The following is a 25,493-nucleotide window of genomic DNA, read 5'->3' on the forward strand; positions in this document are numbered from 1 at the left end:
GCAGTGCAGGATGTATCTTTTTTCGCTCTGACCGTAAGTTAGGTACAAGCTGGCTCATTGGATTCCACACTTTCTCCTTTTTCTATTGTGGATCACGGATTTGTATTTTAAACCACCCCGGATACTATATCCTCTTGAAAATGAGAGTCGAGAACGCGAAATGGACATTCACAGTGACTTTTATCCCCACGACAATACATCGGCGAAGCAGTATAGCTACGGAGCTAACGTGATAGCATCGGGCTTAACTGCATATAGAAACAAAAGAAATAAGCCCCTGACTGGAAGGATAGACAGAAGATCAACAATACTATTAAACCATGGACATGTAAATACACGGTTAATGCTTTCCAGCGTGGCGAAGCTTAACAATGCTGTTGCTAACGACGCCATTGAAGCTAACTTAGCTACGGGACCTCACAGAGCTATGCTAAAAACATTAGCTATCCACCTACGCCAGCCAGCCCTCATCTGCTCATCAACACCCGTGCTCACCTACGTTCCAGCGATCGACGGAGCGACGAAGGACTTCACCCGATCATCGATGCGGTCGGCAGCTAGCGTCGGATAGCGCGCCTGCTATCCAAGTCAAAGTCCTCCTGGTTGTGTTGCTGCAGCCAGCCGCTAATACACCGATCCCCCCTACAGCTTTCTTCTTTGCAGTCTCCATTGTTCATTAAACAAATTGCAAAAGATTCACCAACACAGATGTCCAGAATACTGTGGAATTTTGCGATGAAAACAGAGCTTTTTGTATTGGATAGAATGTGTCCGCATACTTCTGTTTCAACCATTGACGTCACGCGCATACGTCATCATACAAAGACGTTTTCAACCGGAAGTTTAGCGGAAAATTTAAAATGTCACTTTATAAGTTAACCCGGCCGTATTGGCATGTGTTGCAATGTTAAGATTTCATCATTGATATATAAACTATCAGACTGCATGGTCGCTAGTAGTGGCTTTCAGTAGGCCTTTAAGAAAGTCAAATACAAATAAGGCAACAAGAGAAGTATCCCACACTTCTCTTTTGCAAAGTAAATTTGTACATCTACAAACGTACATCAACTATATGATTTGCCTGAGAAGCTGGACAGGACAAAAAAAAAAAAAGAATAGATGGATGGTCTTATTACGTATCAACTGCTGAGTTCTAGAATCTAGAATTGTAGCTTCCAACTTTACATTTGACATGACTTGGCTGCATGAAAGTCAGCCGAGTGAACTTCCACACCTCCACTGGTTTGGGTGTGGGACCCACCAACGCCACGGTGACCCAAACTGTTCATCACTAACACACAGAGGTAAATATTTCAGTAATATTTGTCTTAATAGTTTTGATAAATATAGTTTACAGCTAAAAACAAAAAACAAATTCAGTATCTCATGAAATGTAAAAAAACAAAAATGTAAAAAAGGCAATAGTTAACTACTGGTTCATGTTTTTTTCGGGGTTTTTTTTCATCCTGTCCAGCCAATCAGGCAAATCATATTGATGATGTAGATGATCTATATCTGCTGTACACATTTACTTCTACAACCGTACCCAGCACACCAGCGACCGGGCCCCCACGAGACCACCCTACGGCCTCCCAGGAGAGCACAGCGGGGCCCACCCATCCAAGCCGAGCACGGGACCACGAGAACCACCCACCCCACCTGCAGGGACCCCAGCAGCTCCTTAGCAATGACATCCTCCCCCTCTTTAATTATGTCAATTAAAATATGATCTGGTCTTGGTGCTTTCCCTCGTTTCATGTTTTTCACTGCATGCTGCACCTCCCAATATGTGATGTCTGGAATTTCCTCTGAGTCTATGGATAATTGAAGGTCCACCGACTGACTGCTTTGATAGAGTTCTTCATAAAATTCTTCAATCCTCATCAAAATCATGTCTTGATCTATGATTTCTGTCCCCTTTTTATCAAGTAATGATGTTATTTTCTGCTTTCCACTTGCAAGTTTCTGCCTTGTTTTCTTCAAACTTCTATTGTTTTCTATTGTCTCTTGAATTTTAAGGGTGTTGTATTTTCTTATGTCTTGTCGGAGTTTCTTTGGTATTGTCCTGCATGTTTCCGTATATTCAACATTCTGGAATCTCTTGCTTTTTCTTTTCTTTCCCTGCTGTTTTTATAGAGTTCTCATGTACTATGTCAGGGGTGCTCACACTTTTTCTGCAGGCGAGCTTCTTTTCAATGGATCAAGTCGTGGGGATCTACCTCATTCATATATATAATTTATATTTACTTATTTATGAAACATGTTTTGTTAACAAGTTAAAGGTGTTTAATGATAATGCAAGCATGTTTAACACATATACTTAATATTGTTAACAAGTTAAAGGTGTTTAATGATAATGCAAGCATGTTTAACACATATACTTAATATTGTTAACAAGTTAAAGGTGTTTAATGATAATACAAGCATGTTTAACACATATAGTTAATATTATTAACAAGTTAAAGGTGTTTAAAGATAATACAAGAATGTTTAACACATATAGTTAATATTGTTAACAAGTTAAAGGTGTTTAATGATAATGCAAGCATGTTTAACACATATACTTAATATTGTTAACAAGTTAAAGGTGTTTAATGATAATACAAGCATGTCTAACACATATAGTTAATATTATTAACAAGTTAAAGGTGTTTAAAGATAATGCAAGCATGTTTAACACATATAGTTAATATTGTTAACAAGTTAAATGTGTTTAAAGATAATACAAGCATGTTTAACACATGTAGTTAATATTGTTAACAAGTTAAAGGTGTTTAATGATAATGCAAGCATGTTTAACACATATAATTAATATTGTTAACAAGTTAAAGGTGTTTAATGATAATACAAGCATGTTTAACACATATAGTTAATATTATTAACAAGTTAAAGGTGTTTAAAGGTAATACAAGAATGTTTAACACATATAGTTAATATTGTTAACAAGTTAAAGGTGTTTAATGATAATGCAAGCATGTTTAACACATATACTTAATATTGTTAACAAGTTAAAGGTGTTTAATGACAATACAAGCATGTTTAACACATATAGTTAATATTATTAACAAGTTAAAGGTGTTTAAAGATAATACAAGCATGTTTAACACATATAGTTAATATTGTTAACAAGTTAAAGGTGTTTAAAGATAATACAAGAATGTTTAACACATATAGTTAATATTGTTAACAAGTTAAAGGTGTTTAATGATAATACAAGCATGTTTAACACATATAGTTAATATTATTAACAAGTTAAAGGTGTTTAAAGATAATGCAAGCATGTTTAACACATATAGTTAATATTGTTAACAAGTTAAATGTTTTTAAAGATAATACAAGCATGTTTAACACATGTAGTTAATATTGTTAACAAGATAAAGGTGTTTAATGATAATGCAAGCATGTTTAACACATATAATTAATATTGTTAACAAGTTAAAGGTGTTTAATGATAATACAAGCATGTTTAACACATATAGTTAATATTATTAACAAGTTAAAGGTGTTTAAAGATAATACAAGAATGTTTAACACATATAGTTAATATTGTTAACAAGTTAAAGGTGTTTAATGATAATGCAAGCATGTTTAACACATATACTTAATATTGTTAACAAGTTAAAGGTGTTTAATGACAATACAAGCATGTTTAACACATATAGTTAATATTGTTAACAAGTTAAAGGTGTTTAAAGATAATGCAAGCATGTTTAACACATATAGTTAATATTGTTAACAAGTTAAAGGTGTTTAAAGATAATACAAGCATGTTTAACACATATAGTTAATATTGTTAACAAGTTAAAGGTGTTTAATGATAATACAAGGATATTTAACACATATAGTTAATATTGTTAACAAGTTAAAGGTGTTTAAAGATAATGCAAGCATGTTTAACACATATACTTAATATTGTTAACAAGTTAAAGGTGTTTAAAGATAATGCAAGCATGTTTAACACATGTAGTTAATATTATTAACAAGTTAAAGGTGTTTAAAGATAATACAAGATAGACAGAAGATCAACAATACTACTATCAGGAGACACCGAACCAAACACTGGACATGTAAATACACGGTTAATGTGTAGTCGACGCCTGTCGAAGCCTAGCAATGCTGTTGTTAACGACGCTAACTTAACAACGGGACCTCGTCAGAGCTATGATAAAAACATTAGCGCTCCACCTACGCCAGCCAGCCCTCCTCCGCTCATCAACACCCGTGCTCACCTGCGTTCCAGCGATCGACGATGCGGTCGGCGGCCCGGAGACGTAGGAAGTCAAGGTGAGTTCGCCGCTAGCGCGTCTGCTATCCAACAAAGTCCTCCTTGTTGTGTTGCTACACCCAGCCGCTAATACACCGATCCCACCTACAACGTTCTTCTTTGCAGCCTCCATTGTTCATCAAACAAATTGCAAAAGATTCACCAACACAGATGTCCAGAATACTGTGGAATTTTGTCGAAGAAAACAGAGCTCTGTGTATTGTGTCCAAAAGGGTCCAAACACTTCCGTGGACCTCGCGACGCCACGCGCATACGTCATCCTCCAAAGGCGTTTTGAACCGGAAGTTCCCCGGGAAATGTAAAATGTCCCTTTATAAGTTAACCCGGCCGTATTGGCATGTGTTGCAATGTTAAGATTTCATCATTGATATATAAACTATCAGACTGCGTGGTCGCTAGTCGTGGCTTTCAGTAGGCCTTTAATGCTGTATTTACTGTTTAGTTTTATGGTTATTCGGGCCATTCTTTCATGTATTCCTTTAAATGATGTTATATACTTTGTCCATTTCTTATTAATGATGAAACCAACACCTGCTAGGCTTCTGTTTCCCATTCCTATGTGATAGAATTGATGCCCGCTGCTTAGTTCAATTAATTGTTCTCCTTGTCGCTTCACTTCACTGAGACCTATGATATCCCATTCTATACCATCTAATTCTTCTTCAAGTTCCGTTAATCTGTCGTCTCCAATTAGGGATCTCACATTATACTTTGCCACTCGCAGATCCCAATGATGGCCTGTATGAACCCAGGGATTCTTAGCGCCCCCTGTTCCTTGCCTTAACGAACCGCCATCTTGGTCTGGAGCTCTGGAACTGCTGGGGACTGGGGGCCGTCTTCTTGGCGTACTCTTCATGCTGGTTATTAGCCTACACCTTCCACGCTGGCTTGGTGCGGGTTGGAAGGGGTATTTTATATCCTTCTCCTAGACTAATTGCCTTACTGGGCTGTTGAACTTAGTCTGTCCTGTTGGTTGTCCGCACCCCAATTACCCAGAGACCCGCTCAGCTTTATGGCGCTGACCGCCCGCCAGTCACAAGAGAAGGTGCAAACGGTTCTTTGTGCGCATTTTATAGATGTTAGTTGGGACTCACTAACCCCACACACAACCTCCCATCTCATGCCTGGATGTAGTTTAACGTCATACCCAGGACTATTCATTACTAGGATGCATTGGTACCGCGATACTATACTAGTAGCGGTATACCGTACAACCCTACTGTGAATACCTTGATGGTATAAACGTGAATGAACGTGGTTACAGGTTCTCTGAAATGTAACAGAGCGGGTGAGTGACCCACTTGTTGAAAACCCCAGTTAGGAGTGCACCACTTTGGATTGGAACATCCTTAAACATAGTCCGACTTTGGTGACCTTTAAACTACAAATGAAAAATATTGATGTTTTTTTTTTACATTGATGTTGTGTCAAGCAGACATTTCGGTTTGCTGAAGTCTGTACTGCAAAAAGTGGGAGTTATCCCAGCTTATTATTAGGTTCCAATATGTCCTGTCATGACACACCAAATCATCCAACGGTGCCCAATTACATAACATAAAAAAAAAGATGCTCATATTTTTAGCAGCTTTATTTATGAGAAATCGCATCTTCTGTATGACGGCCACACAGAGCCTCCAAAAAGACATTTTCTGCAGCGTATTTTATGACGTTTTCGTAGCTTAAGTTAGCTTTGATTAAAAGTTTTTCCTTTTTTTCCTCAAGCTGCTGTGCCTCCTCTTTTGAAAAGCCTTATCCACAGCTGCTGAGTGGATCAATATGTTTACAAAACATCGCACGTCCAGAAAACGAGCCTCTCTTACTGTATTTAATAGAATAGAATAGAATGGACTTTATTGTCATTATATTTGCATATAACGAGATTAAGGACTCTAACTTAAGGTGGGGTAGTGGAAACAAATATGGGTTAAAAATAAATGACACAAGAAGTAATAAAGATAAAAAATAAGAATTGAAATAAACAGACTACTATCCAATAAAAAATAATAAGCAATCCTGTACAATATACAAAATACTGTACAATATACAGAACAAGACAAGAGTACCAGAGTAATAACAATCCGTGTCGGATGTATTGCACTCGTAATGTACACACGTATAAAGAAAATAAAAAATAACAAATAAAAAAGTGAGACGTTAACAGAATAAGATGCAAAACTTGTTTAAAGAAGTAAAAGTTCCACTCAGCCTTTTGAAATAATCATGCCATGAATCATATCAAACCAAAACGGTCTCATTAGTTAAAAATATATATATATATCTTAGTCGTATGCACGATACTCAGGGCCGGCCCGTGGCATAGGCCGTATAGGCAAATGCTTAGGGCGCCGTCCATCAGGGGGCGCCACGCTAGTGCCACAAATGTTGTAGAAAAAAAAAAAAAAAAAGTTGGTACTATTATTTCTAAATACAAAAAATAATCCCACGTTAATTAAAATGCAAAGTAAAGTCTATTTAATAGAAATATTATTTGTTACAACATTACGCCCCCTCCCCACCCCCCGCACGGTGCGCCCCCTCCCTTCCCGTATCATGACTCTTACCACATCAAAACATCAACACAAGATGTCAAAACGGCCAAAACTCTTTTCCCTGAAAGCTGCACTTAAGAGTTAGTTATCAAGCGTCTTACTCACACTTTCAGCGAAGTGTAGGACTGAATCTTAAGTGTCACACTCAGAGCTGAATTACGACATTACTATGTGCCGTAAACGCAATTTTAGGTGACGTCATTTCTGTGTCCATAGAAATGACCAATCACGGAAGGGAATCCGTTGTCTAAGAATAAAGAAATATCTTGGAAATATTGAAGTGGACAATGGGAGTGTATATTTTGACAATAAACTACAAAATAATACAAAACAAACTAGTCCCCGCCGGCACTCACGCTACCGCTCCCTCTCTTCTCTCGCCCACACACTCACTGACGTCACTCACCTCACGGCCACACACATACGCTACTGTCATAACATTTTCTTTCCAGTTCATTAATTAGGCAACTAATTTGAAACTGGTGTGGGTGGCTCTATATATACTAGCCCACTGCAGACACATGCAGAAATCAACAAGGAATCGAAAAGTATTAAATCTGTGACAAAAATAATATTCGCTCTGTCTAAACGATACCGTTTGATCAGCTGCTCGTCATCAAAAAAAAAAAAACATTGTTCCGTTCCCTGAACGTTCGCGCAAATCTCTCTCACCTCAGTGCCATCCCCTGCTGGCAACTCCTAACCACTTAAGACACCTCTGAAGGTCTCTTAAATATCGTGGAGAGTAGGAGTGATTCTTAGACTTAAGAACGTTGATAAAAAGCTTTTATTCTTAAGTTTGAGAGTAGGACTAAATTTAGCAAATTCTCAGGACTTAAGTGTAAAATGGCACTCTAAGAAGCTTGATAAGTACGGCCCCAGGGGACTACCTCTTGAAGCTCATGGAGAGAATGCCAAGAGTGTGCAAAGCAGTAATAGCAGTAGTTAAGTACACAACTCCACATGTGTTCATTCATAGTGTTGATGTGACAATCTACAATGGAAATAGTCATGAAAATAAAGAACACTCATTGAATGAGGAGGTGTGTCCAAACTTTTGGACTGTACTGTATGTATATATATATATATATATATATATATATATATATATATATATATATATATATATATATATATATATATATATATATATATATATATATATATATATATATATATATATATATATATATATATATATATATATATATATATATATATATATATATATATATACATATATAAACATACAAACACCGTTTCCATATGAGTTGGGAAATTGTGTTAGATGTAAATATAAACGGAATACAATGATGTGCAAATCCTTTTCAAGCCATATTCAGTTGAATATGCTACAAAGACAACATATTTGATGTTCAAACTCATAAACATTTTTTTTTTTTGCAAATAATCATTAACTTTAGAATTTGATGGCAGCAACACGTGACAAAGAAGTTGTGAAAGGTGGCAATAAATACTGATAAAGTTGAGGAATGCTCATCAAACACTTATTTGGAACATCCCACAGGTGTGCAGGCAAATTGGGAACAGGTGGGTGCCATGATTGGGTATAAAAGTAGATTCCATGAAATGCTCAGTCATTCACAAACAAGGATGGGGCGAGGGTCACCACTTTGTCAACAAATGCCTGAGCAAATTGTTGAACAGTTTAAGAAAAACCTTTCTCAAGCAGCTATTGCAAGGAATTTAGGGATTTCACCATCTACGCTCCGTAATATCATCGAAGGGTTGAGAGAATGTGGAGAAATCACTGCACGTAAGCAGCTAAGCCCGTGACCTTCCATCCCTCAGGCTGTACTGCATCAACAAGCCACATCAGTGTGTAAAGGATATCACCACATGGGCTCAGGAACACTTCAGAAACCCACTGTCAGTAACTACAGTTGGTCGCTACATCTGTAAGTGCAAGTTAAAACTCTCCTATGCAAGGCGAAAACCGTTTATCAACAACACCCAGAAACGCAGTCGGCTTCGCTGGGCCTGAGCTCTTCTAAGATGGACTGATACAAAGTAGAAAAGTGTTCTGTGGTCTGACGAGTCCACATTTCAAATGTTTTTTGGAAACTGTGGACGTCGTGTCCTCCGGACCAAAGAGGAAAAGAACCATCCGGATTGTTGTAGGCGCAAAGTGTAAAAGGCAGCATGTGTGATGGTATGGGGGTGTATTAGTGGCCAAGACATGGGTAACTTACACATCTGTGAAGGCACCATTAATGATGAAAGGTACATACAGCTTTTGGAGCAACATATGTTGCCATCCAAGCAACGTTACCATGGACGCCCCTGCTTATTTCAGCAAGACAATGCCAAGCCACGTGTTACATCAACGTGGCTTCATAGTAAAAGAGTGCGGGTACTAGACTGGCCTGTCTGTAGTCCAGACCTGTCTCCCATTGAAAATGTGTGGCACCTAAAATAGCAGAAGGGAGACCCCCGGACTGTTGAACAACTTAAGCTGTACATCAAGCAAGAATGGGAAAGAATTCCACTTCAAAAATGTGTCTCCTCACTTTCCAAACCTTTACTGAGTGTTGTTAAAAGGAAAGGCCATGTAACACAGTGGTGAACATGCCCTTTCCCAACTACTTTGTCATGTGTTGCAGCCATGAAATTCTAAGTTATTATTATTTGCAAAAAATTAATAAAGTTTATGAGTTTGAACATCAAATATGTTGTCTTTGTAGCATATTCAACTGAATATGGCTTGAAAAGGATTTGCAAATCATTGTATTCCGTTTATATTTACACCTAACACAATTTCCCAACTCATATGGAAACGGGGTTTGTATATATATATATATATATATATATATATATATATATATATATATATATATATATATATATATATATATATACATACACACACACATACATATAATGTATGTATATATATATATATATATATATATATATATATATATATACATACATTATATGTATATATATATATATACATACATTATATGTATGTGTGTGTGTATGTATATATATATATATATATATATATATATATATATATATATATATATATATATATATATATATATATATATATATATATATATATATATATATATATATATATATATATATATATATATATACATATATATATAGCGTCCTCTGCGCACAGCAAATATATGCCGCGCACCAAAATCAAATCCCGTCTGAATTCTAAACAAAATAAACAAATGTATTCTATGTAATTTTGCAATGCAACTTTGAGTGACAGTGACAACAAGCGGCCCTAACGATGTTCGTCAACACCGTTCAATTATTCTAACGTCTATCGAGATGCTTCGAGGACAGGAATTATATCGATCACTTTATTGAGCAAAACACTTTATATTCGGCCATAACCACACCAAAAACATGAGTAAAACACTTCTATCTCGAAAAACTAGTCATTTTCTGCCGTACAAACCAGGCCAAAACCAACTTGTCATCTGTCACCAACACGCATACCGCTAAAGCACTGGTGCGTTTATGGTTACACAAAAAGTCGGACAACTCAAACACCACACAAAGTTACACTATGACTCCTCAGTCATACGTGTGCTTATTCTACTGTCATTTATTATTAATGTTAATTTATTGATATTAATCATGGAATGCTGTTACTAGAGAAAGTTACAGGAATGCACACTTCATCCTATGCTTACATTTCATTGTGCAACATGAGGATGTTTAAGGGGAACTAAATGTGATCTCTGAAAGGGGTACAAATGATTTCCAAAGCAGGACCCCCACGCAGACATATTGTACAATACTAATTCATAGCTTATGAAAAACAAGATTTCTTTTATTTTCATTACAAGTGGGCCAAATCACTATAATATTACTAAATCATCTCATGAAAATGACTCCTCTCATTTGAGTGTTATTATAAAAGATTGGTTTGAGACAGGTGTGCTGCTGGTATTGCCACGTGTGATGTTGCCCCCCCCCCTGCTACCCCAAGAGGGGCAAGCGGTAGAAAATGGATGGATGGATATATGTTTTGTTAAAGGCCTACTGAAACCCACTACTACCGACCACGCAGTCTGATAGTTTATATATCAATGATGAAATCTTAACATTATAACACATGCCAATACGGCCGGGTTAACTTATAAAGTGACATTTTAAATTTGCCGCTAAACTTCCGGTTCGAAACGCCTCTGCGGATGACGTATGCGCGTGACGTAGCCCGGCGAACACGGGTATGCCTTCCACATTGAAGCCGATACGAAAAAGCTCTGTTTTCATTTCATAATTCCACAGTATTCTGGACATCTGTGTTCGTGAATCTGTTTCAATCATGTTCATTGCATTATGGAGAAGGAAGCCGAGCAAGCAAAGAAGAAAGTTGTCGGTGCGAAATGGACGTATTTTTCGAACGTAGTCAGCCACAACAGTACACAGCCGGCGCTTCTTTGTTTACATTCCCGAAAGATGCAGTCAAGATGGAAGAACTCGGATAACAGAGACTCTAACCAGGAGGACTTTTGATTTGGATACACAGACGCCTGTAGAGAACTGGGACAACACAGACTCTTACCAGGATTACTTTGATTTGGATGACAAAGACGCGGACGTGCTACTGTGAGTATGCAGCTTTGGCTTTTTTTTGCGTATGTACGTAACTTTTTTAAAATATATAAGCTTTATGAACCTTGGGTTAGGTGAACGGTCTTTTGGGCTGAGTGATTGTGTGTGTTGATCATGTGTTTGAATTGTATTGGCGTGTTCTATGGAGCTAGGAGCTAGCAGAGGAGCTAGGAGCTAGCATAACACGTACCGTACCGTACGTGCGCGTCACGTACGTAACTTTTTAAAAATATATAAGCTTTATGAACCTTGGGTTAGGTGAACGGTCTTTTGGGCTGAGTGATTGTGTGTGTTGATCGGGTGTTTGAATTGTATTGGCGTGTTCTATGGAGCTAGGAGCTAGCAGAGGAGCTAGGAGCTAGCATAACAAACACGCAGGTGTTTTTATGCAGGATTAATTTGTGGCATATTAAATATAAGCCTGGTTGTGTTGTGGCTAATAGAGTATATATATGTCTTGTGTTTATTTACTGTTGTAGTCATTCCCAGCTGAATATCAGGTCACCCCCGGCTCTCACAGCATCTTCCCTATCTGAATAGCTTCAACTCCCCACTAGTCCTTCACTTGCACTTTACTCATCCACAAATCTTTCATCCTTGCTCAAATTAATGGGGAAATTGTCGCTTTCTCGGTCCGAATCTCTCTCACTTCATGCGGCCATCATTGTAAACAATAGGGAACTTTGCGTATATGTTCAACTGACTACGTCATGCTACTTCCGGTAGGTGCAAGCCTTTTTTTTGTCAGATACCAAAGTTGCAATCTTTATCGTCGTTGTTCTATACTAAATCCTTTCAGCAAAAATATGGCAATATCGCGAAATGATCAAGTATGACACATAGAATAGATCTGCTATCCCCGTTTAAATAAAAAAATTTCATTTCAGTAGGCCTTTAAACCACTAATGGTAACATAAACTAGACAATGGTGTCCCTTTTTATATGTTATTGCAACTGAGCAAGTTGTAAACAGCTTCTTTAAGGCAGGGGTGTCCAAACTTTTTCCACTGAGGGCCGCACACGGAAAAATTAAAGCATGTGGGGGCCATTTTGATATTTTTCATTTTTAAACCATAACAAAATATATGCATTTTTTATTCATTTTGCCTTTAGGGTCCCGGGGACAATAAAGGGTCTCAGTCATTAAAATGTTAAAAATAAGTCAAATTATTATTATTTTTGTTATTATTTAACGCTTACAGTAAATCTATATATCAACTTCAAGTTGATATAAAGGAATAAAAAATAAAAAACAAAAAGGTTTTATTGCTTTTTTGTCAAAAAAACTTTTTTTTTTATTTTTTTATAGTAAAACTGAAATATGCAGTATTTAGTAATTAGAGCCCTAAAAGATCAATAATGCAGGACACCATTGATTTTAATTATTTCATATTTTTGAGTAATCACAGTGAAAAGATAAATAAAATACCACTAAATATATTTGGGATCCAAAAGGTGCCCCACTCATAAAGTGATACATTTTTATTAGGTTTTTCTTTTACTTTCAACACTTAAGTTACGAGATCAACTTCAGATATATCTGTCCATTTTACGTTTGAACTATTATGCGCTTTTGTCAAAGAAAACGTTGATGTTTTTATATGGCTACTACACAATATATGCAATATTTACCACGTAAAACATTTTAAAGTAAACAAATATAAAATGTCATCCTTTCCAAATATAACGGTTAATAAGGAAATAATACAAAATGTTAGTGAATATCGTTACCTGGGTGTCATTTTAGAGCCAACACTTGGCTTTAAAAAACATATCAAACAGATGTGCCAGAGTCTTAAATACAACATAAAAACGGTCAAATGTATCAGGAATTCATTAACACTGGAGGCAGCTCAAACTTATTTTAATGCCATGATTATGTCTCCTTTTTATTATTGTATAACATGTTGGTCGCAGGCAAGCAAAATGACACGGAGGCCATTGGAAACTTTGCACAAACAATCCCTCAAAATCCTTGACCGAAAACCACAACACCACCGTCACTGTTTAGTTGTCCAAAAATATAGATTGTTCAATTTAGCTAACATTCAAAGATTAGCATCAATACGAATGGCCCATCGAATCTTAAATAACACTGCACCAGCGCCACTCAAGCACTTTGTCCAGTTTACATCTGCTGTGACAATTAGAAACACACGAGCCTCCACCAGGGGGCAGTGAAGCATACCCAGATGTAAAACCTCTTTTGCACAATCAGCCTTGTCATATAAAGCCATAAAGGAATGGAACCACCTCACAACAAACTTGAAAAGTCTAACAGATGACTCTTCATTCACAATTGAAGTTAAAAAGTGGCTTTGGAGCAATCAAAGATGCTCACACGGCCAATAAGGTGGACACTATGATTGACACATCAACCTAATGTGTATTATATTTATCCATGAGAGCATTTTTATTGTAAATTGTGAGGTGTGTGTGTTAAAATCATGCTTGTTTTTACAAATGATGCCAGATGTGAACAAAAGCATGTATTGTCTTTGTGTGATGATGTAAATGAGGTGTGCTTGTATTGTATATTAAGTATGTGTCCATAAAAGGGCATTTTATGACTTTTTTATTAATACTTGTGTATGATTTTATTGTCATAATTCTATTGCATGATTTTTGTATCCCTTTAATTTAGGTAGCCAGGCACTGCAGATAGAAATGAGCTATTTAGCTATAATCTGGTACAGAACATATCTGTCTTTGAGCTTAATGTCTCTGTAGCCCCCCCCCCCCTCCCACCCCTTTGCTTTAGTTGTATTTTTCAATTTGTCGCACTTTTATTATTATTATTTTTTTATTCTGCAAATGTTTTAAACTTTTTATTCGACCCCTTTTACCGTATTGCATTTGCACTATCTTGTTTAGCACACTCATTGTTTATGTTCTTTGTTTGTTTTTTTTGTTTTGCTTAGTTTTTTTTTTGTTTTTTTTTGTTTTTTGTTTGCTCCATGCTTTTTTTTAACCTGTAAAGCACTTTGGTTCAATCTAAAAAGTTGTTGAAAATGTGCTATATAAATAAAGTTGACTTGACTTGACTTGACTACATTGTCCCTTCAAATAAAGACTAAACTAAAAAAAAAAAAAAGTGAAATATTTGAAGTAATTGGAGCGTTGAAAATATTTTTTTGAGCAATGGCAAAAAAAAATGAAATAAAGAAAGACAAAAGAAAAAAAAAACAGCCTGCATGGCAGCTTTTGTGTCAACATTGCAACTTTTTCTCGTTAGATTTCACCTCATTCCACTTTTTTTAATGTTCTTTGTTATTTTTGCCATAGCATTTCCAGAATGTGCGGTAAACAATTAGCCGCGGGCCGCACTTTGGACACCCTTGCTTTAAAGGCCTACTGAAAGCCACTACTAGCGACCACGCAGTCTTATAGTTTATATATCAATGATGAAATCTTAACATTGCAACACATGCCAATACGGCCGGGTTAACTTATAAAGTGACATTTTAAAATTCCCGCCACACTTCCGGTTGAAAAACTCCTTTGGATATGATTTATGCGCGTGACGTCACAAAAGCAACGGAAGTGGTTGGACCCCATCGAACCCGATAGAAAAGCCTCTTGTTTTCTTCGACAAAATTCCACATTATTCTGGACATCTGTGTTGGTGAATCTTTTGAGACTGCAAAGAAGAACGTTGTAGGTGGGATGGATCGGTGTCTTAGCGGCTAAGTACAATACTGTAATATCTGTGATATTTGCATTAGTGTACTGTGTCTTTAAGGGTTTGGGGAATGCGCATGCGCGAGTGAGTTGGCGGAGAACTTGTGTGTGTGAGCGTGACTTTTGGCTAACAGCAGCTCGTGTATGTGTGTGCGTTACTTTTTGAACTACAACCAGTTACCGCTTTTTAATAAAGCGATTGAGCAGCGCTTCCTCGTCTGTGTGACTCCTTCTCCACTGCGGGGCATTACAATACTTACAGCAACACAACAAGGACTACTTACTACGCCTAGCCGATGCTTGCCGCCAAACCCACGGATGAAGTCCTTCGTCGTGCCATTGATCGCTGGAATGCAGGTGAGCACAGCTGTTGATGGGTTTCTATCTTCATTTGAGAACGATGCTACACGCTAGCTCAGTAGCTAAGTGTGTCGCCGATGTATTGTCTTGGAGATAAGTCACTTTAAATGTCCATTTCGCGTGCTCGACTCTCATTTTAAAGAGGATATAGTATCCCAGGTGGTTTAAAATACAAATCCGTGATCCACAATAGAAAAAGGAGAGTGTGGAATCCAATGAGCCAGCTTGTACCTAAGTTACGGTCAGAGCGAAAAAAGATACGTCCATCACTGCCTCTCAAGTCGTTCACTCTAACGTTCCTCATCTACGAATCTTTCATCCTCACTCAAATTAATGTGGTAATCATCACTTTCTCGGTCCGAATCTCTCTCGCTCCATTGTAAACAACGGGGAATTGTGAGGAATACTAGCTCCTGTGACGTCACGCTACTTCCGGTACAGGCAAGGCTTTTTTTTTTATCAGCGAGCAAAAGTTGCGAACTTTATCGTCGATGTTCTCTACTAAATCCTTTCAGCAAAAATATGGCAATATCGCGAAATGATCAAGTATGACACATAGAATGGATCTGCTATTCCCGTTTAAATAAAAAAAAAAATCCTTTCAGTAGGCCTTTAAGGTAACCATAATTGGATATGTTATGATTAAATAGCTGCAGATTTGATACAGCAGGATGCTACACCAGCAGGTGCACTTGATGAAACACTTTTAAGTTGCAGTGCAACAACGACGTGCACGCTGGCCTCATGAGCCTAAATAAAAAAAAACCTCTTGTCTGATTTATCTGTGTGCACCCCCCATGCCTCCCCCTCCTCCCCCCCTCGGTTCCTCGATGACGTAGGAGTCCACGTAGGTCGTCCACGGAGGTGATGCTTCTGAATGAATGAACGTCCCCTCCCCTCCCCTCCCCTCCCCTCCCCTCTCCATCACTAGTACTACAGCACGTCTATAAGAGCACAGCCGCCGCTCGCCGTCCGACACACACCCAGCCGGGCTCTCCTTTCCAACACGTCACGCCTCTTTCATCTTTTCCCGGGGACCCCACTTCCATCGAGGAGTCACACGTGGACATTAAAAAAGGTACGTTTTTTTTTTTTTTTTTTTTTAATATTTCCCCTCGAAACATACTAGAATTAAAACAATGTCAGGGAGTGAGTGCCTGCAGCAGGACGGCAAAATGAATGTTTTTTTTTTTTTTTTTTTATGTTTTGCGTGCGCAATGTGTGGAGGACTTACGGTAGTGGAGTGACGCGAGAAGTTACTGCAGTGTGAGTCACTTTGGCGCGCATGCGCCGTCACAGTGCGTGAGAGATGACGATGAAGGGTAATTATTATTATCATAATATTATAATATATTTATTATAATAGGAAGGTCATAAATGTGAGAAATGTTCAAGCATCTTTATGACCTTCGTCATTTACGCACTAGAGTCTCCCCTCTTTTCACCCCCCCTAACATTGCGTGCGTGTGCGCATGCGTGGCGGGGGGACGATTGGGGGGAGGGGGGGGGGTGACATCGTGACGCGCTGGAGATGAAGTCAAGCTTGCGTCATTCCTGCGCACACGCACACGCCCGCCAATGAGGCGGCACAGTGCGCGCCGCTGACGTGCGCACGACACGCAGCGCCAAATGCGGGGAGGAGGAGGAGGAGGAGGAGGGGATGAAAAACTCCCCAAGGTAACTCCTGGAGAGTTGCTGAGCAGAATGTCAATGAGCATGGCGGGTAGACCCTCACCCTCATCCTCACCCTCCAAAACCTCACCAATGTGAGTGAGAGGATGAGACAAGGTAGTCATGCACAGAGAAATGGGCCAAATGGTGATTCAGGACCATGGACAGTCGTCCATGGTCCTGAATCACCATTTGGCCCATTTCTCTCCCTCCCTATATCCACCCATCGTCTTTTCAAAACTGTATCATCCTTCTTGACTGCACTTAAATGTACAATATATTTATATATTATATATATTATATTATTTATCATTATTCTTGTCTATTGTGAGCGAACTGTGGTGCTGAATTTCCCCCAGGGATCAATAAAGTACTTTCTATTCTATCTATTTTATTCTATCATCTGTCTTTTTTTTGCTCATCCAACCACCTTTCGAACGCCACATCCTCCAAACCAACCAAAATCACCTCCCTGCTGTCGCCATCAATCCAGCATCCGTCCACAAATCCGTTGACCGAGCAGCAATATTCCCAATCTATGATCTTGAAATCATCATAATCCACGTTATTACCTTAGCGCTTCTCCAACTGTGTTCACCACAATGACCGACGTTAAAACACGGCAGCATAGCAAGCCCAAGTAGTCATTAAAAACACGAGTACCGTATTTTTCGAAGTATAAGTCGCACCTGCTGAAAATGCATAATAAAGAAGGAAAAAAAAACATATATAAGTCGCATTTTTTGGGGGGGAAATGTATTTGATAAAAGCCAACACCAAGAATAGACATTTGAAAGGCAATTTAAAATAAATAAAGGCTGAATAAGTGTACGTTATATGAGGCATAAATAAGCAACTGGTATGTTAACGTAACATATTATGGTAAGAGTCATTCAAATAACTATAACATATAGAACATGCTATACGTTTACCAAACAATCTGTCACTCCTAATCGCTAAATCCCATGAAATCTTATACGTCTAGTCTCTTACGTGAATGATTATTTGATATTTTACGCTAATTTGTTGATCATTTCACACATAAGTCGCTCCGGAGTATAAGTCGGCCAAACTATGAATAAAACTGCAACTTATAGTCCGAAAAAATACGGTACATCTAATATTCCTATATATGGTCTTGAAGTCATAATATACGTTATTTTCGCAGTGCTTTTCCAAATGTTTTCACCACAATGACCGACATTAAAAAAAACAGCAGCATAGTAAGCCCAAGTATTCATTAAAAACACGACTAGTACATCTAATATTCCTATCTATGATCTTGAAATCATTATAATATTTGTTATTACCGCAGTGCTTCTCCAACTGTTTTCACCATAATGACCAACGTTAAAATACGGTAGCATAGTAAGCCCAAGTATTCATTAAAAATAACAGCATAGTAAGCCCAAGTATTCATTAAAAACACGACTAGTACATCTAATATTCCTATCTATGGTCTTGAAATCAGTATAATATTTGTTATTACCGCAGTGCTTTTCCAACTGTTTTCACCACAATGACCGACGTTAAAAAAACGGCAGCATAGTAAGCCCAAGTATTCATTAAAAACAGCAGCACAGTAAGCCCAAGTATTCATTAAAAACACAACGAGTGCATCTAATATTCCCATCTATGGTCTTGAAATCATTATAATATACGTTATTTTCGCAGTGCTTTTCCAACTGTTTTCACCACAATGACCGACATTAAAAAAACAGCAGCATAGTAAGCCCAAGTATTCATTAAAAACAGCAGCATAGTAAGCCCAAGTATTCATTAAAAACAGCAGCATAGTAAGCCCAAGTATTCATTAAAAACAGCAGCATAGTAAGCCCAAGTATTCATTAAAAACAGCAGCATAGTAAGCCCAAGTATTCATTAAAAACACGAGTACATCTAATATTCCTATCTATGATCTTGAAATCATTATAATATTTGTTATTACCGCAGTGCTTTTCCAACTGTTTTCACCACAATGACCGACATTAAAACAACAGCAGCATAGTAAACCCAAGTATTCATTAAAAACTGCAGCACAGTAAACCCAAGTATTCGTTAAAAACACGACGAGTACATCTATATTTCCTATCTATGATCTTGAAGTCATTATAATATTTGTTATTACCGCAGTGCTTCTCCAACTGTTTTCACCACAATGACCAACGTTAAGATACGGCAGCATAGTAAACCCAAGTATTCATTAAAAACAGCAGCACAGTAAGCCCAAGTATTCATTAAAAACAGCAGCATAGTAAGCCCAAGTATTCATTAAAAACACGACGAGTACATCTAATATTCCTATCTATGGTCTTGAAGTCATAATATACGTTATTTTCGCAGTGCTTTTCCAACTGTTTTCACCACAATGACAGACATTAAAAAAACAGCAGCATAGTAAGCCCAAGTATTCATTAAAAACAGCAGCATAGTAAGCCCAAGTATTCGTTAAAAACCAGACGAGTACATCTAATATTCCTATCTATGATCTTGAAATCATTATAATATTTGTTATTACCGCAGTGCTTCTCCAACTGTTTTCACCACAATGACCAACGTTAAAATATGGTAGCATAGTAAGCCCAAGTATTCATTAAAAACAGCAGCACAGTAAGCCCAAGTATTCATTAAAAACACGACGAGTACATCTAATATTCCTATCTATGATCTTGAAGTCATAATATATGTTATTTTCGCAGTGCTTCTCCAACTGTTTTCACCACAATGACCAACATTAAAAAAACAGCAGCATAGTAAGCCCAAGTATTCATTAAAAACAGCAGCATAGTAAGCCCAAGTATTCGTTAAAAACATGACGAGTGCATCTATATTTCCTATCTATGATCTTGAAATCATTATAATATTTGTTATTACCGCAGTGCTTCTCCAACTGTTTTCACCACAATGACCAACGTTAAAATACGGCAGCACAGTAAGCCCAAGTATTCATTAAAAACACGACGAGTACATCTAATATTCCTATCTATGGTCTTGAAGTCATAATATACGTTATTTTCGCAGTGCTTTTCCAACTGTTTTCACCACAATGACCGACGTTAAAAAAACAACAGCATAGTAAGCCCAAGTATTCGTTAAAAACAACAGCATAGTAAGCCCAAGTATTCGTTAAAAACAACAGCATAGTAAGCCCAAGTATTCATTAAAAACACGACGAGTACATCTAATATTGTCGGCCACTGTAACATTGCACGCAGTTACATTTGAATGTCGCAGAATAAAAAACTGTGCTTAAAACGATGAATCAAACAAAGTGAATCGCACATTAATTAAGTGATTCTTTAGCGTACCACTAGATGGAGCCGGCGTACCGCATTACAGTACATCACGTGTTACCATTGCAATGCAAATAATACAGTGTGACAAAAAAATAAAACTAAAAAACTTTTTAGAGTGGACTTCAAGTAAAGAGAAACATTTTTTAAATGTATTTAACGGCAAATCAGGAGACTTGGAATTGTAAATAGAGATCAAAACAACATTGAAAGTTGAGAAAGTTTTTTGGAGGGCAATTAGGAGAGTCGAGGATTAGGTATGAATCCCAAATACTGAGAGGTGTGATCGGTGGCCCATACCAGTGGTTCTCAACCTTTTTTCAGTGATGTACCCCCTGTGAAAACTTTTTTAATTCAAGTACCCCCTAAACAGAGCAATGCATTTTTGGTTAAAAAAAAAAGAGATAAATAAGTAAAATACAGCACTATGTCATCAGTTTCTGATTTATTAAATTGCATAACAGTGCAAAATATTGCTCATTTGTTGTGGTCTTTCTTGAACTATTTGGAAAAAAAAGATATAAAAATAACTAAAAACTTGTTGAAAAATACACAAGTGATTCAATTATAAATATAGATTTCTACACATACAAGTAATCATCAACTTAAAGTGCGAGAGATCCATCTGGATTCATGAACTTAATTCTAAACATTTCTTCACAAATAAAGAAATCTTTAACATCAATATTTATGGAACATGGCCACAAAAAATCAAGTTGTGTACACGGAATATTGCATTGTTGCATTTCTTTTCACAGTTCTTTTTGACAGACATTTTAAAAAAAATCTCACGTACCCCTTGGCATATCTTCAAGTACCCCTAGGGGTACGCATACCCCCATTTGAGAACCACTGGCCCACACCATCGACGCTTCAATCTGAATGGAAACAGTATGTATATATGTATATGTATATATATATATATATATATATATATATATATATATATATATATATATATATATATATATATATATATATATATATATATATATATATATATATATATATATATATATATATATATATATATATATATATATATATATATATGTATATATGTATATATGTATATGTATATATATATATATATATATATGTATATATGTATATATGTATATTTATATATATATATGTATATATGTATATATATATGTATATATATATATATATATATATATGTATATATATATATACATATATATATACATATATACATATATATATATATGTATATATATATATACATATATATATACATATATACATATATATATATACATATACATATATACATATACATATACACATACACATATACACACACATATATATATATACTGTATATATGTATACATATATATATATATATATATATATATATATATATATATATATATATATATATATATATACATATACATATACATATACATACATATATATATATATATATATATATATATATATATATATATATATATATATATATACATATATATATATATATATACATATATATATATATATATATATATATATATATATATATATATATATATATATATATATATATATATATATATATATATATATATATATATATATATATATATATATAATACATTAACAATATAATTTTTTACATAAGCTGAAAAAAAAATATTTGAATGTTACTTTAAAAACTGGCAGCTCAGTCACCAGAATTGTAAAATAAAAGCAGCGTTTTTTTTTTTTACAGCATATAAAAACGTTTTATAAATGGAATGGAGAAACAATACCACTGTTTTAGGGGTAAAATTCAAGCAACAAAGCTGCCAAATAAAAATGTTTTTAACCGTAAAATTGTTACGTGCGGGTGGTCACAGCTTGCTGCGAGGTTCGTTCCCCCGGCATGCAAACGGACCACTCCGGACAGGACTTGCAGGTAGGAACATGGTTTATTCTTCCAAACTCAAGGAAGTACCAAAACCGAAAACAAGCCGAAGCAACAACGTGCCGATCGCACTGGGAAGCTAAGGCTACCACTTAGCATAGGCTAGAAGACAAGGAATACTCACGTAGCATGTTGCGTGGAGAAAACAAAAGAAGCCAGGTTGACTGACCGGCAAAGGCAGGCTTAAATAATGCCTCAGATTAGTGCTCGGGGAACAGGTGAGCGTCCTGAACACCAATCAGAGGCAGGTGAAAATAGTAAGCAACCATGGTAACTAAAACAAACTCAAGGGTGCACACAACAGGAACTGAGCGAGTCCAAAACTAACGGAAAATACCAAAACATGATCCGGGCCACGGATCATGACAAAAATCTTGTTTTATTGTATTAGTGTCTTACTGTATATGGAAAAAAAAACAGCACTAAAGTTGATTTTATGGTAAAAAAACTAAATAATTTTACACTCAATTTGTTTTGAAATCGTAAGTCAAGCAGATATTTAAGTGCAGTATTTTAACAAAAAATATTTTTGTAATACATGATAATATTTTGATAATATTGAATTTTAAAAGATGTGCAATTGCATGCAGTACATGATTTTTCATGTCAAAAAGGGAAAGAACAAATATATTTAGTGAGAAAAGATTAAGCATATTATTTTCCAGGCTTTTGCGGGCCACATAAAATAATGTGGCGGGCCAGATTTGGGCCCCGGGGCCTTAACTTTGACACCTGTGGTCTAGAGCAGTGGTCCCCAACCTTTTTGTAACTGCGGACCGGTCAACGCTTGAAAATTTGTCCCACGGACCGGGGGGGGGGGGGGGGGGGTATTTTTTTACTTTTTTTTTTTGTCATAAAAAAATACAATCGTGTGCTTACGGACTGTATTCCTTGCAGACTGTATTGATATATATTGATATATAATGTAGGAAGCAGAATATTAATAACAGAAAGAAACAACAATTTTGTGTGAATGACTGTAAATGGGGGAGGGAGGTTTTTTGGGTTGGTGCACTAATTGTAAGTGTATCTTGTGCTTTTTATGTTGATTTAATTAAAAAAAAATTTAAAAATTTAAAAAATTTAAAATAAAAATAAATAATTATTTCGCGGCCCGGGTACCAATCGATCCACGGACCGGTAGCGGGCCGCGGCCCGGTGGTTGGGGACCATTGGTCTAGACCAGGGGTGTCCAAACTTTTTCCACTGAGGGCCGCACACGGAAAAATTAAAGCATGTGGGGGCCATTTTGATATTTTTCATTTTCAAACAATAACAAAATATATGGAATTTTTTATTTATTTTACCTTTAGGGGTCCCGGGGACCATAAAGGGTCTCAGTCATTAAAATGTTAAAAATAAGTCAGATTATTATTATTTTTTTAAATTATTTAACGCTTACAGTAAATCTCTATATCAACTTCAAGTTGATATAAAGTAATACAAATTAAAAAAAATGTTTTATGGCTTTTCTGTCAAAAACAACGTAGTTTTTTTATAGTAAAACTGAAATATGCAGTATTTAGTCATTAGAGCCCTAAAAGATCAATAATGCAGGACACCATTGATTTTAATTATTTCATATTTTTGAGTAATCACAGTGAAAAGATATATAAAAAAAATTAATATATTTGGGATCCAAAAGGTGCCCCACTCATAAAGTGATACATTTTTATTAGGTTTTTCTTTTACTTTCAACACTTAAGTTACGAGATCATCTGTTGATTTTGTGCTGGAACTATTATTTTGTTCGTTTTATGCGCTTTTGTCAAAGAAAATGTTGATGTTTTTTTTCTGGCTACTACACAATATATGCAATATTTACCACCTAAAACATTTTAAAGTGAAATATTTGAAGTCATTGGAGCCCTGAAAATAATTCATTATAACATGGATTTTTTTGTCATTATTATTATTTTTTGAGCAATGGCAAAAAATGAAGAAAGACAAAAGAAACAAAAACCAGCCTCGCATGGCAGCTTTTGTGTCAACATTGCAACTTTTTCTCGTTAGATTTCACCTCATTCCACTTTTTTTAATGTTCTTTTTTATTTTTACAATACTATTTCCAGAATGTGCGGTAAACAATTAGCTGCGGGCCGTACTTTGGACACCCCTGGTCTAGACAAAAGAATAAACAGACGGTGGATGAAGAGTTGGACGGTTGTGCAAGTTCTTTCAGCACCTCGGACAGCGACGTCCACAAACACACACACACACACTTCTCTCCTATTGGCTCACCAGTGAGGTTTAAAGTGTATCTGGCACCTCCTGAGTGTACACGTCATGAAGACGACCACACCGCCGTGCTCGCGATGGCGGTCCACGTCAAACATCGACCCACAGATGAGCTTGCGTAAGCCGCCAGGGCCGGGAAGTCCATATCCTGTGTGTGACTCATGCAGTATTGGCGTGGACGTCAATAGGGAAAAACAACAACAACAACAACAACAAGTGTTGTGCTGTGCCATGTTCCTAATGTTGTGCGTTTGTGTTTAACTCCCTGCAGTGCACCGGGTGTCCTCCCTTGTGGTCAGCGCATCAACACCTTGGCTCTAGACTGCTTACTGCTACCAGCTGCACCACCACAGTAACAGTCTACAGTCATGGCTACTGATGCCTGGCGAGAGCTCAGCGGGACCACTCCTGTCAACTTTGACACACACACACACACACACACACACACACACACACACACACACACACACACACACACACACACACACACACACACCGACGCGTCAGTCCTGAGAGCGACCAATCACGCGCTGACTCCCTTTTCTTCTGTCTCCATGGTGACCGTGGCATTAGATTGTTACTGTAGCAACAGCACCAGTGGTAACAGTCTACAGCCATGGTCGCTAGGGGGGCAACACACACACACACACACACACACACACACACACACACACACACACACACACACACACACACACACACACACACACACACACACACGCACACACGCACACACACACGGTGCTGCAAGACATAAAGATATGTTTTTTTATTTTTTTATGCTGCAAGACAAATTGATGAATAAATAATACAAATGTACAATATTATGAAATATACTCTTTTTGCATATACAGTGATGTATATTT

At 36.7% G+C, this 25,493-nt stretch overlaps 1 long non-coding RNA gene across 1 annotated transcript in view; it reads right to left on the reverse strand.

Annotated features, from left to right (window-relative positions):
- The window catches only part of LOC133658150 (uncharacterized), a 41,847-nt gene extending 16,989 nt beyond the window's left edge, over positions 1 to 24,858 (reverse strand). Inside the window, exon 1 of the long non-coding RNA XR_009827402.1 lies at positions 24,631 to 24,858. This is a non-coding gene — a long non-coding RNA (uncharacterized LOC133658150). The remainder of the gene's footprint in view (positions 1 to 24,630) is intronic.
- Positions 24,859 to 25,493: the final 635 nt, after the last annotated feature.

This window comes from Entelurus aequoreus, linkage group LG10 (assembly GCF_033978785.1).
Source record: "Entelurus aequoreus isolate RoL-2023_Sb linkage group LG10, RoL_Eaeq_v1.1, whole genome shotgun sequence".
NCBI lineage: Eukaryota > Metazoa > Chordata > Actinopteri > Syngnathiformes > Syngnathidae > Entelurus > Entelurus aequoreus.